Source organism: Phyllobates terribilis, unplaced genomic scaffold (genome assembly GCF_046119375.1).
Source record: "Phyllobates terribilis strain yellow unplaced genomic scaffold, ASM4611937v1 Scaffold_5__5_contigs__length_657084704, whole genome shotgun sequence".
Classification (NCBI taxonomy): domain Eukaryota; kingdom Metazoa; phylum Chordata; class Amphibia; order Anura; family Dendrobatidae; genus Phyllobates; species Phyllobates terribilis.
This window is the reverse complement of record NW_027362765.1, coordinates 13,741,844-13,761,314: the sequence shown is the minus strand read 5'-3', so window position 1 is coordinate 13,761,314 and position 19,471 is coordinate 13,741,844. Positions and strand designations below refer to the sequence as shown.

General features: G+C 45.3%; 1 protein-coding gene across 1 annotated transcript in view; it reads right to left on the bottom strand.

The window, feature by feature from the left end:
• Positions 1-19,471, bottom strand: part of LOC141270592 (uncharacterized) — a 140,234-nt gene that overhangs the window by 23,999 nt on the left and 96,764 nt on the right. The window lies entirely within an intron of this gene.

Sequence of the window (19,471 nt, the reverse complement as noted above, 5' to 3'; positions counted from 1 at the left end):
ATAGTAAGAGAATCTGTTCCCTCCATTGATGCAGTAAACAGCGCGCAGCAATGATAAATGTGATCGTGCTCCTTGCATGTGAACATCGTGATATTTTGGTATAATAACCTTTCAAAAACACTCACTGGATGGGGGGCGCTGTGGGTAAGAATATTTTATAGGGCGCTGTACAAATTTTAAAGCAATTTCTCAAGAATGAGGCGACACCTGAATCTGGCAGAAGATCTTGCTTCCATGACCCGAAAGGGAAGAATCACTATCTGGTTGTTGAATTGCAAGTTTGTGTGAAATAATATGCAGCTGCCAGAACAGCAGACCCCCTCCTTCTCAAAGTGACCCCATTTCAGATCGACATTCCTCAGGGCATTCATCTGGGGATGTGCGGAGCATTTTGATCCTAATATTCCTTCATAGAACTTTATATTTCTGGGTCGTGAAAACAAAAATTTGTTTTTCCACTAAGATGTTGTTTTAAGTCCAAATTTGCACAAAGGATAAAAATGGAGCCACAATTTATAAAGAAATTTCTTCCAAAATCAGAAATGACTCTGCACATGGCTGGTGTCGAATGGTGAGATTCACTATTTTGCGTTTGGAGCACTAATTTGGCAGTCCTAGATTGTTGGGTCCAATTGCAAATCCCCCGAGGTGTGAAGAACATACAACCCACTAAAGTGACTCCATTTTCGGACACTATACCCATCAGGGAAGACATTTAAGGGTGTAATTTTCATTTTTATGCCACAATTGTTTCACTGATTTCTTTACCATTGGGCTGTCTGAGAATAATATTACATTTGCTCAGAGGTGTAGGGAAGGGTCAGCTCAGGTGAGGAAACATCTGAGTGGGCTCCTAACCAGGTGTCATGGCGGTAACTCACTTGCCCTCTCAGCATGGTCACCGCATGGTTTCTCAGCATGTTGCTTCCATTTGGCCTTAGGGGGTGTGGGCAGTCTCTACAGGAATTTAACCCTGCTGTGTCCTTCAGAGATTAGGTTCCCCAGCCTATACCGTATCGGCAGGTCTAATATTAGGCAGCTCCACCCACCAGTCTCTGCTGAATGTTGGTTCCTAGGCAGTTCACTCTGCTAGTGCCCAGTTTGGGCCCCCTGTTGTAATTCGCTCTAGTGTCTGGGACTCTACCATCAGCTGCTGCAATCTTGGGGACTACCCTGGAGTAATATGGGGTGTCTATTGACAGCCCAGCCTATCTTCTCCACCAGAGGCTCTAGTGACGACCTAGTTATGCCCCTCCAGGGTAAACCGGGCTGGTGGCGCACTGGGTCCACATCCATCAGCGTTCCTGTTATTATTTACATAGCGCCATTGATTCCATGGTGATGTACATAAGGAGGTGTTACATACCAAATACAGATATCATTTACAGTAAACAAACTAACAATGATAGACTGGTACAGAGGGAAGAGGACCCTGTCCTTGTGGGCTTACATTCTACAGGAATGGGGAAGGAGACAGTAGGTTGAGGGGTTGCAGTAGCTCTGGTGTTGTTGAGGTGGCAGCAAGCAAGGTCAGGGCAGGCTGTAACCTTGTTTGAAGAGATGGGTTTTCAGGTTCCGTCTGAAGGATCCAAATGTGGAGGCTAATCGGACGTGTTGAGGCACAGAATTCCATAGGATGGGGGATATTCAGGAGAAATCTTGGAGGCGATTGGGTGAGGAACGAATAAGTGTGGAGGAGAGAAGGAGGTCTTGGGAGGACTGGAGATTACGTAAGGGAAGGTATCGGGAGATTAGTTCAGAGATGTACAGAGGAGAAAGGTTATGGATGGCTTTGTAGGTGAGAGTTAGTCGTTTGAACTGGATACGCTGGGCAATTGGGAGCCAGTGAAGGGATTTACAAAGGGGGGTAGCAGAGAAGCAGCGAGGCGAGAGATGAACTAGTCGCGTAGCACAGTTAAGGATGGACTTGAGGGGTGCGAGAGTGTTAGCAGGTAGGCCACAGAGGAGGATGTTGCAGTAGTCGAGGCGGCAGATTATGAGGGCATGCACAAGAAGTTTAGTAGATTGAGGGTTGAGGAGAGCATGGATTCTGGAAATATTTTTGAGCTGGAGGAGACAGGCGGTGGCAAGAGCTTGGATGTGGGGTTTGAAGGACAGGGCAGAGTCAAGTGTTACTCCGAAGCAGCGGATTGCCAGTACAGAGGAAAGTATGATGTAATTTATTGTGATTGAAAGATCAGGTAGGGAAGATATGCAAGCTGGGGGAAAGATGATGAGTTTAGTTTTGTCCACATTGAGCTTGAGGAAGCGAGAGGAGAAGAAGGAGGATATGACTGCTAGACATGCTGGGATTATGGACAGCAGAGAGGTGACATCTGGGTCAGGGAGGTAGATCTGGGTGTCATAAGCGTACAGATGGTACTGGAAGCCATGGGAATTTATGAGCTGTCCCAGGCCAAGGGTATAGATTGAGAAGAGTAGGGGATCTAGGACAGAGCCTTGAAGGACTCCAACAGAGAGGGGGCGGGATGAGGAGGTAGTGTGGGAGTGGGAGACGCTAAATGTGCGGTTAGAAACATATGAGGAGATCCAAGATAGAGCAAATTTTTTTACGTCAAATGAAGAGAGGATCTGTAGTAGAAGGCAGTGGTCAACTGTGTCGAAGGCAGAGGACAGGTCAAGTAGAAGGAGTACAGAGAATTGTCTGTTAGCTTTGGCTGTAAGTCATTATTAATTTTGGTAAGGGCAGATTCGGTGGAATGGTGGGGGCGGAAGTCGGATTGTCGAAGAGAGCGTTAGATGAGAAGTGAGAGGAAAGTTCAGAGTGAACGTGTTGCTCAAGGAGTTTGGAGGCAAATGGGAGCAGTGATATGGGGCGGTAGCTGGACAAGGCGGTTGGGTCGAGGGATGGCGTTTTGAGGATGGGTGTGATTGTGGCATGTTTGAAGTGAGCGGGGAAGATACCAGAAGTTAGTGATAGGTTGAAGAGATGGGTTAGGGATGGGATGAGTGTGGGGGTGAGGTTGGGGAGGAGATTGGATGGGATGGGGTTGAGTGCACAAGTGGTGAGGTGTGATGTTGGGAAGGGAGGTTAGGGGGGAAAGGGCAATGGTCTGGAAAACAAATGGGTTGTGGTGGTTGGACAGTAAAGACTTTTTTTGTTTGGTCAATCTTGTTTTTGAAGTGTGTGGAAAACTCCTCAGCAGAGATGACGAAGGGCGGTGGAGATAGTTAAAAGTGTTGAATAACTGTTTAGGGTTGTAGGATAAGGAAGATATGAGGGTTGTGAAGTAGGCCTGTTTAGCAGCGGTGAGGGCTTATTTGAATGTGAGTGTTGCTTGTTTGAATGCAGTGAAGTCATCATGTGAATGTGTTTTCTTCCAACGCCGCTCCGCAACCCTGGACGCTTGTCGAAGCTTTTTAGTGAGGTTGTTGTGCCAGGGTTGCTTATTGACTCATCACGCTCTGCCATGCACAAGAGGGGCGACCGAGTCAATAGATGATGCGAGAGTGGCATTGTAGAAAGCAGTGGTGCTGTCTGTGTCGTGGAGTGAAGATATGGATGTCAGTGGTAGAGTAGAGTCAGAGAGCGTGTGAGTGTCTAGATGTGCAAGGTTTCTGCGGTAGTGTGCTAGTTGCTGGACATGGGTGACAGGTGAGGAGGACAGGGATGAGAAAGTGAGTAGATGGTGGTCAGATAGGGGTAGGGGAGAGGTTGTGAGGTTAGATAGGGAGCAGAGTCGGGTGAAGATGAGGTCTAGTGTGTGTCCGTCTGTGTGGGTGGCTGAGGAGGACCACTGAGTAAGTACAAAGGATGAAGTACAGCAAGTAACTGTACAACCTAATGTTAGGTATAGGGGAACATCCACATATGACCGCGCTGTTAATGAAAATCCCTATACAAAGATTAAGGCCACATTCACATGTTGAGTATTTTACATCAAAATTTGTGAGCCAAAATCAAGAGTGGGTGAAAAAAATGCAGAAGTGGTGCATGTGTTTCTTTTCCTCTGATTGTTCCACTCCTGACTTTGGCTTACAAATACTGATGTAAAATACTGACATAATACTGAATGTGTGAAAACGGCCTAACACTGATATTACTACCATATGGTGACTTACAGTGGTAGATACCAGGGCTGCAGAACACATAAGAGATTACATGCAGTTATATAAAGTAACTCACAGCTGACGTTCTTTCTGATGGAGTCGTTCACCTTTCCCATCTTTTTCACCTGGTCCAGGCCGATATCATGACTTATCCAGCCAGGACTCGTCTGCAGAGATCAAAACACAAACTCATTTGACGTCTCACATTTTCAGCCCTGTCCCCATCTATTGCCAACCAGCACAAACTCCTCATCCTGCTGATACCCCTATACTGAGCCCCTGCTGCCGTATGTGTCCCTATTATTGATCCTCTTAGTGCCCACATAATAATGCCCACCACTGTGCCTCTTACAAAGTAAAAACCTCCTTTGTGCCCTTAGATGGTAAAATTGTGCCCTAGAAAACATTAATGCCCTGTGAAAATGTCCTAGAAAACAGTGCCACATTTTGCCCCTAGAAAGTAATAATGCTCCCAGTGGGCTCATTTGACAGTCACAATATCCTGAGTGCCCCCATTACAATTATGCATCTTTAGTGCCCGCTTAACATCTAACAATGTCCCGAGTCCCCCCATATATAGTTCCCCTCTACACAGCATGATGCCCCTCACAGCTCCCACATACACAGCATGATGGGCCCACAGTAGCTCCCACTGTATAACAGCCCTCAGTAGCCTCCCACACTGTATCATGGCCCCCGGTAGTCCCCTCACACTGTATGGATGGCCCTCAGTAGACCTCCAACACATATATTCTGTCCCCAGTAGTCCTCCTACACTGTGTAGATGGCCCCCAGTAGTCCTCCACGAGCACTATTAAAATAATAGAAAAGAAACATCTTATGCTCACCTAACCATGGATTCTGAGGAATCTACTGGCAGACAGGACCAAGGCGTGGGTGGACCAATTCGGTGATATCATCGTGCTGGACACGCAGGGTCCCAGTCCCAGTGTGATTATGTGCGTCTCCCTGCTTTTCTGTAGACCACAGGCATAAATCATTAATCGACCAACAGTCTAAAGAATGTGAAGTGGAAGTGCAGAAAGACCATGTCTCCCTGCTCCACCGCAGAGTTTAACTGTGTCGGCGTGCTGCGCACAGGGGTATAGTTTAGAGTAGCGGATGCTCTGGGTGGGTCTCTCTGAGCCTGAGGCCAGGGGTGACCACACCCTCTGCCCCTCGGTAAGTAGTGTAAGGCGGCGGCGTTCACCCCGTGCAGTAACTGAGGCAGTGACCCAAGCAAGTCCAACATAAGCAGCTTTTATTCAGCAAAGCTCACAGGTAAACAGAAAGTCCTCCTGTTCGCAGCCGGGTTAACACAAGTCCATAACAACGGTTGCCGAGCCGCTCAGAGCCTGACGGGTGCAGAGCCTGACGGGTGCAGAGCCTGACGGGTGCAGAGCCTTCCCAGGCGTGGGTTCAGCTACTCACAGGTCCACCGAGCTTCCCTGCTATGCTCCTAGCAGGACCCAACACTGAACAACACTAATTCTTAATGCAGGGTTTTTAAAGGACCTGTGGCAAGAGCCACTGAAAAACCCGGGTTGGAGGGAGGAGGCCGCCCCACTGCCTTCCTGTAGCCTCCTCCAAGAAATGAAGGCCCTGCCGGGTTTTACTTAATCTGCCTTAGCCAGATAGCCTGACCAGGTCAATGCTCACCTTCATTCCTGCATTGCAGCCGCAGCTGTGTGTGACTGCAATGCACTCCAATGGGTTTAATAGGTCTCTGTACACATTCTGGGGGATATATACCGTCCCTCGTATACGATCCCAGTCACTGCCTCACACTAAGCTACTATATTTATTATAATAATAAGCTGTGTTAGGACCTCCCTCACTTAACCTGGTGAGACTGGGGGGTATCCACTACAAGACAACCTATTCTGTCTAAAAAGATTACAACCCTCCAATGTACATCTCACAATCATGAATAACTACCGAAGACTGCCATCACTAAGGTTTAGTTCAGGAGCTAGCACTCTTCTCCCTCCTCCACTTTATCTGAAGTTCTCTGAGGGAGAAAACAGAGCTGCCTCTATTTTATCTGTACTCGATACTGTGGGAACATTTTACAGTGTGTGGGGATATCATACATATTACATGGGAGACTCAGTGGGGACATCATACATATTACATGGGAGGCACAGTGGGGGCATCATATGTATTGCATGGGAGGCACAGTGGGGACATCACACTGTGAGGGACCAAGAATGGGGCAAGAGAGCAATACGTGTTTCCATGTTGTTGTCTTTCATAGTTGGGTCGTATGTATCTATCAGAGGAAAATGAACAAATAAAGTTATGATTCTTAGAAGATGGTAACACAAAATTACCAGAATAGTCTCAGTAGTGAAGGGGTTAATGTGGCCTGCGCCCCTTAATGGGGAATCTCCACATACCTCCTCCTGCAGAGCCAGTGGAGAAACGTCTCCTTAGTGACATTTCTATCATTATTTGCCCCTCACTACTGGTACAATTACCCCGCGCCGCCTTTTCTACAGTTTTATGTATGGAATGTAACGTGAGATTTTCCTGCTTGAAGACAAATAGACGACACACATTATTATTACCAGTTACCGGACATCTACTATAAGGAGGCATTATATTTTTGAACATCCTTTTATTTTTTAGGACATTAGAAGGTTTATTGGTTTAGTAACAAATATCCAACATGGATCTTTCTTCTTTGGAGACCAAGTCATTTTATAAGTGGATTTGAGGGGCCACATTTCTCCTGCATTAGAGAAGCACGGCCAAGTTTTATATTCAGTAAATGTGTGTATGTGCATGTAATGTAGTGTGAGTGTATTACTATACTGACCTACTGCCGCTCTCTCTGTGTCCAACACCGTTCTGTTCCTCTTCTCGGTGACATCACCACAGTTGACACTCGCCAGCTCTCGCTATACTCAATGTGTGAGCCGGAAGTCTCTTATACAATGTAAGTCTATTTATCCTCTTTCTGACGCTCCATAGACTTACATTGTAGAAGTCACTTCTGGGTCACGCATAGCGCAGCGTAATCTGGAAAGTCTGAAGAGCGGTGACATCACTCAGAAGAAGAGAAGAACGGCGCTGGACACCAGAGAGAGCAGTGTAGGAACATATATTAATACAGGGCATCCGCATATCCCTGCGACTTCCCCGCCCGATGTCCCACCGAGAAATTGAAATTTTGTAGTGACAGGAACCATCTGGTGACTTGAGCATTCCTCTCCTTGGCGTTTCTCATCCAAACCAAGGGTGAGTGGTCCATCACTAAGCGAAACTCCTTCTCCACTACGATATATAATTTTTCTCTGCTGGGGTAAGTTTCCTACTCAAGTAAGTGACCGGATGTTTATCTCCGTTCACCACTTGCGACAGTATCGCTCCTAGGCCTACCTCAGAGGCATCCGTTTGCACAATGAAGCCTTTCTTGAAGTTGGGGCTGATGAGGACCGGCTGTCCACACAACGCCGACTTCATGGATTGGAACGCTTCCTCCGCCTGAGGATTCCACCGAACCATAACCAACTTCTTACCCTTTAACAGGTCGGTCAAGGCCGCCGTTCTTCCAGCAAAGTTAGATATAAATCGTCGGTAGTGCCCAACGATGCTGAAGGAACGCTCTCACCTGTTTAGTAGTCACAGTAGTCACAGGCTTGGGCCAGTTTTGAATGGCCTCGATCTTGTTTATTTGGGGTTTGATAAGCCCGTGACCAATTACGTACCCCAAGTACCGGGCTTCCTCGAGACCTATTGCACATTTTTTTGGGTTCGCTGTCAGGCCCGCTTCTCTGATCGAATCCACTACTGCTTGTACCTAGGACAAGTGGGCATGCCAATCTGTACTAAAGATGATAATATCATCTAAATATGCGGACGCATACTTCTGATGAGGTTCTAACACTATGTCCATCAACCTCTGGAAAGTAGCCGGAGCCCTATGTAATCCAAAAGGCAAGACGACATAGTGATAGAAACCCTCCGGTGTTACAAAAGTGGTCTTTTCCTTCGCCGATGCTGTCAGAGTCACCTGCCAGTAACCCTTGGTCAGATCGAGTGTGGTGAAGTACTGGGCCTGCCCCAGTCTCTCGATCAGCTCCTCCACCCAGGGCATTGGATAAAGGTCAAATTTGGACACCTCATTAAATTTTCAGAAGTCGTTACAGAATCGTAGCGATCCGTCCGGCTTCGGAATCAAAACAATGGGGCTAGCCCACTCACTCCGGGATTCCTTGATTACTCCTAGTTTGAGCATTTGTTTTACTTCCGCCGCGATGGTTTGCCTCCGGGCCTCTCGTACACGGTCCGGTTTCATTCGTATCCTCACCCGAGGCTCGGTAACAATATCATGTTGGATGAGAGAGGTGCGCCTGGGTAGTTCGAAGAATACATTCGTATTCTGCTGCACTAACCTCCGAGCCTCCCGCCGCTGCTGTTTAGTGAGAGGGTCACTTATCTTTACCTCTCCTCCGGCCTCCTTCCGGGCCAGCGTTGGAGGTTCCACAGACGAAACGACCGGAGTCTCATCCGTAATCATACATTCCTGGTCTTTCCAGGCTTTAAGCAGATTAACATGATCTAACTGTTCGAGTTTCCTCTTCCCGGGTTGGTACACTCTGTACTTTACCTCCCCAACCTTTTCCCGGACATCAAATGGCCCTTGCCACTTGGCCAAGAGTTTACTCTCTGCAGTGGGCACTAATACCAATATCCGCTCCCCTTCTTTAAAGGACCTGACTGTGGCCTTTCTATTATATGCTCGGTTCTGCGCTGCCTGAGCATCCAGGAGGTGTTCCTTTACTATAGACATGACTGCCGTGATCCGGTCTTGCCACATGTTCTATTACACTCCGATGTGTGGTTACTGCCATACAGTAACTCAAAGGGTGAGAACCCCATGGAAGTCTGTGGTACTTCGCGGACGGCAAACATTAAATAGGGCAGTAACGGGGGGGGGGGGGGGGCGTGTCCAGCAACCAAAGAAAGGAGAAGGATGTGGAGTAGAGGGCTCCCTGAAACAATCTTTAAAACTAATTCCTAAAGAAGTTCTTCCCAGACCACTCATCGTATAATCGATTCAGGAGATCCCACAGGACCGAGGGGCACCCCTTGGGGAAGATACCGGAGCCACAGTGCCAGTCTGGAGGACCGGGCCTACTGGAGCCCTTGAAGCCGCGGACTTTCCTGAGGAAAAAACATGGGAGTCTGAACTGAAATGTAAATTTATGTGCATGCAAAATGTAAATGCATGTTCACATAAGGCCACTAGACAGAGAAAAACCAAAGACAAGCAAAATACCCAAATAACTGGAAGTAAATGGATAAATCGCACAGTGCAAAAATAATGATAAATAATAAAGGGTATTTAGTTAACATAATTTTGATCAAAATAATGTAAAAGCCTTCCCACCAAGTCACGGTAACCCTTATGGGACAGTCCTAACTCTAATATTAAAACCTTACCATTTGTCAAGTGACATACATATGGATAAGGGCAGAGAGACTGAACCCCTAGTAGAAACATAGACCTGAGAGGCAGAATGAACCTTTCAGCTCAGACAAATGGCGGCCACACCCTTATATGCACTGAAGGGTGTTTGCTAACCTCTGTGTGCTACCTACAACATCTGGTGACCACATAACAGATATCTCCCCCCACCTCAATGATGAGTAAGAGCAATCCCAAATAATATATACCTCTCCAAGGACGCAAATAGGAGTCCACTCATCATCACACTAAATATCGGTATATAAAAACTACTTCTCTTTAACTGCAACCGGCCCCCAAATATCAGATTTATTGATTTATATATATTTATATTTAGACTTCAGTGATGTTAACTCATCATTACTAATTTAATACCGCTACAGTGGAACTTCATATTTAAGGCTGCGTGCCCACTATGCGTTTTTCAAGCGTTTTTGCAGCGTAATTTCTGCAGCGAAAACGCTTAAAAAACGCTTGGTAATCCGTGCCCCATGGTCCCCAAGGATAATCTGCATGTGCTGTGCACATGCTGCGGAAATTTCCGCTGCGGATTATCATTGCGGAAAAATACACAGCATGTCCATTAATTTTGCGGACACGCAGCGTAATTGCCGCCATTGACTTGCATTGAAACGCTTAATATCCGTATGAGCACATTTGCACAAGCGGATATTATGCGATTTAATATGCGGATGGTACCCGGGTCTGGAGAAGAGGAGACTCTCCTCCAGACCCGGGTACCATAGAACCTGTAAAAAAAGAATTTAAAATAAAAAATAAACATTATATTTACCTTCCGATGTCCCCCGGTCTTTTCTCCGCTGCGTCTGGTCTCTTGTACGGCTCGCGATGGTGTAAAAGGACCTTCCATAACGTCAAAAACCGGGGGACATCGGAAGGTAAGTATAATATTTATTTTTTATTTTTTACCATTTTTTTTTTTTTTTTCAACTATTAACTTGGTCACACTATATAAATCCATGCCGATTTCATGGATTTATATAGTGTGACCAAGATGTCAAGCACTTTTCCAAAGAGCTAAAATCGCTTGGAAAAGCGCTTGATAACCCGCATGCAAAAATGCTTGACAAACGCTTCTACCTGGCAGGAAAAACGCATGTAAAATCCGCATGCGTTTTTCCTGCCAGGGAGAAGCGGAAAAAATATGCAGCATTTCTGCATCGTGGGCACTTAGCCTAATACTAAGAAAACCTAACAGTGTCTACCACAGTTCAGCACACAGAAGCACCCCTGCATAACTATCACACAGACTCTGGCGGCATCTAGTGGCTGAATACAGAATAACATTAAAATTCTATCTGCCTATTTTTCTCAAGAAAATTGTACAGAATTTAACAACTGGAACTTTGGCGGCACCCTGTGGCCAAGAGAGGAAAACACACCATAATAATCTTGCTAATTCTTGTTCGGCCACTGTACAGTCATGGCCAAAAGTATTGAGAATGACATCAAAATTATATTTTCACATGATCTGCTGGCCTCTGGTTTTATTAGTGTTTGTCTGATGTTTATATCACATACAGAAATATAATTGCAATCATATTATAAGTACCAATAGGTTATATTGACAGTTAGAATGAGTTAATGCAGCAAGTCAATATTTGCAGTGTTGCCCCTTCTTCTTCAAGACCTCTGTAATTCTCCCTGGCATGCTCTCAATCAACTTTTGGACCAAATCCTGACTGATAGCAGTCCATTCTTGCATAATCAATGCTTGCATTTTGCCAGAATTTGTTGGTTTTTGTTTGTCCACCCATCTCTTGATGATTGACCACAAGTTCTCAATGGGATTAAGATCTGGGGAGTTTCCAGGCCATGGACCCAAAATCTCTATGTTTTGTTCCATGAGCCATTTAGTTATCACCTTTGCTTTATGGCAAGGTGCTCCATCATGTTGGAAAAGGCATTGTTGGGCGCCAAACTGCTCTAGGACGGTTGGGAGAAGTTGCTCTTGGAGGACATTCTGGTACCATTCTTTATTCATGGCTGTGTTTTTAGGCAAGACTGTGAGTGAGCCGATTCCCTTGGCTGAGAAGCAACCCCACACATGAATGGTTTCAGGATGCTTTACAGTTGGCATGAGACAAGACTGGTGGTAGCGCTCACCTCTTCTACTCCGAATAAGCAGTTTTCCAGATTTCCCAAACAATCAAAAAGGGGATTCATCAGAGCAAATGACTTTGCCCCAGTCCTCAGCAGTCCACTCCCTGTACCTTTTGCAGAATATCAGTCGGTCCCTGATGTTTTTTCTGGAGAGAAGTGGCTTCTTTGCTGCCCTCCTTGAATCCAGCCCTTGCTCAAAGAGTCTCCGCCTCACAGTGCGTGCAGAAGCACTCACACCAGCCTGCTGCCATTCCTGAGCAAGCTCGGCACTGCTGGTAGTTCGATCCCACAGCTGAAACTGTTTTAAGATACGGTCCTGGCGCTTGCTGGTCTTTCTTGGGCGCCCTGGAGCCTTTTTGACAACAATGGAAGCTCTCTCCTTGAAGTTCTTGATGATGCGATCGATTGTTGACTGAGGTGCAATCTTTGTAGCTGCGATACTCTTCCCTGTTAGGCCATTTTTGTGCAGTGCAATGATGGCTGCACGTGTTTCTTTAGAGATAACCATGGTTAACTGAAGAGAAACAATGATACCAAGAACCAGCCTCCTTTTAAAGTGTCCAGTGATGTCATTCTTACTTAATCATGACTGATTGATCGCCAGCCCTGTCCTCATCAACACCCACACCTGTGTTAATGGATCAATCACTAAAACGATGTTAGCTGCTTCTTTTAAGGCAGGACTGCAATGATGTGGAAATGTGTTTTGGGGGTTAAAGTTCATTTTCTGGGCAAATATTGACTTTGCAAGTACAGTAATTGCTGTTAAGCTGATCACTCTTTGACATTCAGGAGTATATGCAAATTGCCATTACAAAAAATGAAGCAGTAAACTTTGGAAAAATTACTATTTGTCTCATTCTCAATACTTTTGGCCATGACTGTACACCACATATCCCTTTGATTATTACACAGAGGGGTGAAAACTGAAAATTTGCGTACAACTATATAGCTGGTTATTGATGTAAACTTTCCGGAGGTCAGCGCTAAGCAGGGATCACTGCTTTTTTTATAACGGCACCTGCGTACACTTACAAGTGCTTGGATAGATAACAGATAAAGCCCCCCTCCATTAGGGCTCGCTTTCCTTATTGCGTTTGACCCCAGCCCAATTTGGGACATATCTTCGATCCAACTCTACCAGGACTATGTAAGCTTCTTTAGCTCCATCCTCCAGGGATAAATTTGTGAACCTGGGTAGCTCTAAATCGGTTAAGACCAGAGCCCAGGTCGCCAAATCTCCTCCTAAAACATCGGACTCTAACACCACCATGTCTGAGGAATCCCTGCAAGCAATTGCTGCTTCGATTACAATGAATCTCATGCCAGTGATTGATGCCAGACTTCAATCTTTTCAATCCTCATTGGAATCAATCACATCCCAGTTGATTGAACACACCAGTAGAATTTCAGCGAATTTCCGATTTAAAGGACACTGTACAATCCTTTGCTGCTCAGATAAAGGACTGAGACCATGAGATAGAGCAGCTCCAGGAAAAATTTAACGACTTGGAAAACCGGAGTAGTCGTAACAATCTCCGGATCATCGGCGTCCCTGAATCTGTGAAGGACCTGTTAGAACCTTGCTCTTAGGTTTTTTTTCCTTTGCTGGTCACATGACCTTGTTGGCCTATTTAATCCTGCTCCGCCCTTCTGGCTTTGCTGGACTTCATTGTATATCTACTTTCTAGCTAGCCTGTGCTCTGTGTCTTGCTCTGTTAGTTTGCTTGGTCTACTGACCTCTATGTTCTATATATTTTGTTTGTTCGTCTGTCTGCTACTATTTCTGTTAGGAGGTGTCCCATATTCCTCCCAGTCCTTAGTACTTGTAGGGATTCCTTCCCCACATCTATAGGTCTCCGTACAGACTAGCTTAGGACTTTAGCAGGTCTGATCGCAGGATCAGGTTCCCTGTTACATCGTAGGGATTAAGCTGAGTTCTATCGTAGGGACAGATCTCCTCTCTTTCCTTAGCTCTGGTAGCAGAACATAACAGTAAGTCCAGCCTGCAAATTCTCTAAGGAAAGATTTTTCTGTTCCATCATGGTGTCGGTTCAGGATTTGGTTCATCGCCTGCAGGGACTCTCTCTGGAGGTGGCCGAGCTCCGTCAGCACGTGAGTAACTGTCCTGGAGCACATTTCTTGGAGCCTAAGGTATGTTTGCCGGATTTATTTTTTGGTGAACACCGAGAATTTTTTTCATTCAAAAATGCTTGCTTATTGTATTTTCGTTTGAGACCTAAGTCCTCTGGGGATGAATCCCAGCGTGTAGGGTTCATAATGTCACTTTTGCGCAAAGAGCCTCAGGAGTGGGCCTTTTCTTTGCAACCTAGTGATACATGCTTCAGATCAGTGGATAGTTTTTTTTCTGCTTTGGGACTATTATATGATGATCCTGACCGTGTCGCATCAGCTGAGACTGAGTTGAGACGTTTAAAACAAGGATCAGGTAATGTGGAAAAATATTGTACTCATTTCCGTCGTTGGTCTACTCAAACAGGGTGGAACGATTCTGCTCTGAAAAGTCTATTTCTTGCTGGGCTCAGTGAAAGGGTTAAAGACCTGCTAATTGCTTATCCTACACCTGAAGATTTGCAACAGGCTATGCAATTAGCTATACGGGTGGATAGAAGACTGCGTGCAAGGGTTAATGAGAGCAAATCCTCTGCTATGTCAGTTTCTGGTTATGAGAATGTGTGTACTAACAGTGGTGAACCGATGGAGATTGGATCGGTGGCACCTCGCTCTCAAGAAAAAGACCGTCGATTTTTTGAAGGCTTGTGTTTCTATTGCGGAAAATCTGGTCATTTGATTAAAGGCTGTGAGCTTCGTATGAAGAAAGAAAAAAAAATGGTCAGTCATGCCCGTATTGCCTGTTTAAATTCCAAGGGTGTATTTTTAGCTGCTTCCACGATTGCTCAGGAAAAATTAATGGAATTTCGGGTGTTTGTCGATTGTGGGTCTACTCTGAATGTTATTGATGGGGGATTTGTGGAAAGACTCAATTTAAAACCTGAACCTTTATCATCCCCCATTGCTGTGGTTTCTGTGGATGGTTCCCCTTTGAAGAATATTACTCTCAAGGTCTGTGAATTTCCTCTCACTATTAATGGTGTTCACCATGAGAAATTGGATTTGGTAGTGTTGAATAACTTGCCTTCTCCAGTAATATTGGGATTGCCCTGGTTAAAATTTCACAATCCTGTACTGGATTGGTCTACCAGTGAAATTAAATCCTGGAGCCATAAATGTTATGACAAGTGTTGTAATGGGCGTATTGCAGCTTTGGATAGGGGAGAATTGCCTGTTCCTATTCAGGATTTTTGGAGAGTTTTTTCTGAGAAGGAATCGCAGGTTTTGCCTCCCCATAGAGACTATGATTGTTCTATTGAATTTGTCCCTGGAGCGACTCTTCCTAAAAGTCGTTTATTTAACCTTACTATTCCTGAGAGGAAGGCTTTGGAGGAATACATACAGACAAGTTTGGCCGCCGGTCACATTAGGCCCTCTAAGTCTCCGGTGGCGGTTGGATTTTTTTTTGTAAAAAAAAAGGACGGCGGTTTACGTCCTTGTCTGGATTTTCGTGAGATTAACAAAATTACTGTACGCAATCCTTACCCACTGCCATTGATTCCTGATCTGTTTAACCAGTTAATGGGGGCCAAGTGGTTCTCTAAAATTGACCTTAAGGGGGCATACAATCTGTTGCGTATGAAGGAGGGTGACGAATGGAAGACTGCTTTTAACACTCCTGTGGGTCATTTTGAGAATCTGGTTATGCCTTTTGGTCTTACTAATGCTCCTGCATTTTTTCAGAATCTGATTAATGACATCCTTAGACCTTTGATCGGTAAAAATGTGGTTGTGTATTTGGATGACATTTTGATTTATTCGCCGGATCTGGAGTCTCATTGGCGGAGCGTGCGTGAGGTATTACAGTTATTAATGGACAATTTGCTTTTTGCTAAGCTGGAGAAATGTGAGTTCGCTGTACAGAGAATTCGTTTTTTGGGCTACATTATCTCCAGCAAAGGTTTTGAGATGGATCCGGTTAAGGTTCAGGCTGTGCAGGAATGGCCTAGGCCTATTGGTTTGAAATCGATACAGAGGTTTTTGGGTTTCGCCAATTACTATAGAAAATTCATAAAAATTTTTTCTAGTATTGTCAAACCTCTGACTGATCTCACCAGGAAAGGTGCTGATGCGGTTCAGTGGTCTTCTGAGGCCATTGAAGCTTTTGTGTATCTCAAGGAGAGGTTCACCTCTGCTCCCATCCTTATGCAGCCTGATGTTACTAGGCCGTTTTTGGTTGAGGTTGATGCTTCCTCTGTGGGGGTTGGCACAGTATTGTCTCAGGATAACTGGAATGGATTACATCCCTGTGCCTTTTTTTCAAAAAATTTTTCGGAGACTGAACTGAATTACGATATTGGTAATCGGGAATTATTGGCTATTAAACTCGCATTTGAACACTGGCGCCACTTCTTGGAAGGTGCGGAATTTCCCGTTCAGGTTCTTACGGATCATAAAAATCTGATATATCTTGATGCTGCCAAGCGCCTGAATGCCCGTCAGGCTAGGTGGGCACTGTTTTTCTCGCGGTTTAATTTCTCCGTTACTTACATTCCTGGTACTAAGAATGTTAAGGCGGATGCCTTGTCTCGCAGTTTTTCTCCCATAGTCGGTGCTGAGAAAGAGGAGAACATTTTACAAGAAGGTGTTGTGATAGCTGCTTTGGACTCCGTTTTGGAAAATGAGATTCTTAAAGCACAGGAGAATGCCCCTTCTAACACTCCTCATGGGAGGTTGTTTGTGCCTGGGACCTTTAGGAGAGATTTGTTTGTTGAGTGTCACGAATCTCGGTTGGCAGGTCATCCCGGAATCTCTGAGACAAAGAGACTGGTGGGTCGCAGTTTTTGGTGGCCTGGATGGCAGAAGGAAGTCATTAAGTGGGTGCGTCAATGTACTATATGTGCTAGATCTAAGTCCTCACATACTCCTGCTGCGGGGTTGCTTTGTCCTTTGGAGGTTCCCAGTGCTCCTTGGACACATTTGGCTATGGACTGTATAACTGACCTTCCCCCCTCTGAGGGTTTTACTGTCATCTGGGTGGTCGTGGACCGTTTTAGCAAGATGTGTCACTTGGTTCCTTTCGTCAAACTGCCCTGCGCTAAAACTCTCGCTAAGGCCTTTGTCAAGGAAATTGTCAGACTTCATGGCGTTCCTACTGACATTGTTTCTGATAGGGGTCCTCAGTTCGTGGCTCGTTTTTGGCGTGCCTTTTGTGATAGGTTGGGAGTTCATTTGTCGTTCTCGTCCGGATATCATCCTGAATCTAATGGCCAGACAGAAAGGAAAAACCAGGATGTTGAGCAGTTCTTGCGTTGTTTTGTGGCAGACAATCAAGAGGGGTGGTCTGAGTTTCTGCCACTTGCTGAATTTGCTCTGAACAATCATACATCTTCTTCTGCTGGTTGTTCGCCTTTTTTTTGTTGTTCTGGGAGACATCCGTCGTTTGGGTCGTTCTCCAAGTTGGGATCTGCCGTGCCTGAGGAGGAGAATTTTTCCGGTGATTTGGAGAGAGTTTGGACAGATGTGCGTGGTAATCTTCAGGAGGCCAACAGAAAATCTAAAGACTACTTTGATAGGAAACGACAGGAGGTTTTGTTCGCTGTTGGTGACATGGTTTGGTTGTCCTCTAGGAATCTGCGGTTGAGGATTCCTTCAAAGAAATTGGGTCCCAAGTTTGTAGGGCCCTTTAAGGTGCTTCAGGTTGTCAACCAATCTGCTGTTAGGTTGGAGGTTCCTACCTCCTGGAGAATTAATCCGGTATTTCATGTCTCTCTGTTGAAAAAGGCTGTTGTATCGGATTGTGACGCCTCTGCCTCTGTTCCTCCGGTGGTGGAGGACGGGGAATATGAAATTTCTCGCATCCTTAACTCTAGACGGTATAGAGGTAGTTTGCAGTATCTTGTGGCCTGGAAGGGTTTCGGTCCCGAGGATAACTCTTGGGTGAGGTCGGATGATGTTTCCGCGTCCAGACTTATCAGAGCGTTTCACAGGAGATTTCCTGATAAGCCTGGTCCTAGGGGATCCGGAGGATCCTCTTAGAAGGGGGGGTACTGTTAGAACCTTGCTCTTAGGTTTTTTTTCCTTTGCTGGTCACATGACCTGTTGGCCTATTTAATCCTGCTCCGCCCTTCTGGCTTTGCTGGACTTCATTGTATATCTACTTTCTAGCTAGCCTGTGCTCTGTGTCTTGCTCTGTTAGTTTGCTTGGTCTACTGACCTCTATGTTCTATATATTTTGTTTGTTCGTCTGTCTGCTACTATTTCTGTTAGGAGGTGTCCCATATTCCTCCCAGTCCTTAGTACTTGTAGGGATTCCTTCCCCACATCTATAGGTCTCCGTACAGACTAGCTTAGGACTTTAGCAGGTCTGATCGCAGGATCAGGTTCCCTGTTACATCGTAGGGATTAAGCTGAGTTCTATCGTAGGGACAGATCTCCTCTCTTTCCTTAGCTCTGGTAGCAGAACATAACAGGACCTACACCACCTTACTTCTTCCTGGCTTCCACAAGCACTCAATTTGCCGGACCTGCCTGGCTCTATGGTGATGGAGTGAGCACACAGGACTGGACCAGAGCGCTCTGATCCAAAAGCTCGTCCATTTTCAAGTTACTCAATTATCAGGACAAAATGCAGCTGTTTCGGGCTTACCGAGCCGCCTCCTCGTTGAAATATGAGGGTCACTCTCTTCTCATGTCTCAAGACTTCTCCGCCTTAGTAACGGCCAAGCGCCGTGCTTTTTCATCAGTGTGTAAGCTGTTACATGACAGAGGCAATCATTTTGCTCTTATACCCTGCATGCCTTTGGGTGGTGCTTCAAGGAAAACCGATGTTTTTTGATGATCCAGATAAAGCACTGGAGGAGATTGAGCGCTCTATCCGGGTCCCTTGACTTTGATCCGTAACCATATGTTATACTGCCTTTAAGTATTTAAATCTGAGTTTATTGCATGATTTATGTTGAACTTTTCTTATCTTATGACTTTTCTTCTAGGGGATGCCAATAGTTGGGATAATTTAACCTGATGTTCAGATTTTTGGTTTATATGTTGTTTTTCAGTTCAGTTGGGGATTGGGGGTGGGTTCCCCTTCCTTGGGCACAGTATATATTTGGTCTTTTTGGCTAATTTGGGTATCTGGGTTTGCTTGCTGGGACAGACCTTTGCCCAATTATTCTCTTTTTCTTATTCTTACATTCTGGCCCCAATGTGGGACAGGTTAACATGGCTGCCCTTAATAACACAGCTTCTCACATTAATATAAGTTCCATCAAACTTTTATCCTGGAATGTGGCTGGCCTTAATTCACCGGTTAAGCGCAGAAAAGTATTAGATCACATTACTCGCTTACTCCCGCATATCGCCTTTTTACAAGAAACTCACTGGCTATGCAAGGGTCACCCAGCGTTCCATAATAGACATTATGTGGAGTGCTTGGGGGCTTCCTTTTCGCAGAAAAAACATGGTGTGGCCATTCTGTTCCATAAGGATCTCGAATATTCTATACAGGATATAGTAAGAGACCGGGCGGGTCGATATATATTAGTCAGAGCTATTACTGAACAGCGGGAATATTGTCTCATAAACGTTTATGCACCCAACACTACCAATCCTTCCTTTTTTACTAAACTTGTAGAGGTAGTTCATGGCTGGCATCCTACTAATATACTATTAGTTGGAGATTTAAATGCTCTTCATGATGTCTTTATGGAGAGATCTACACCTCTACCT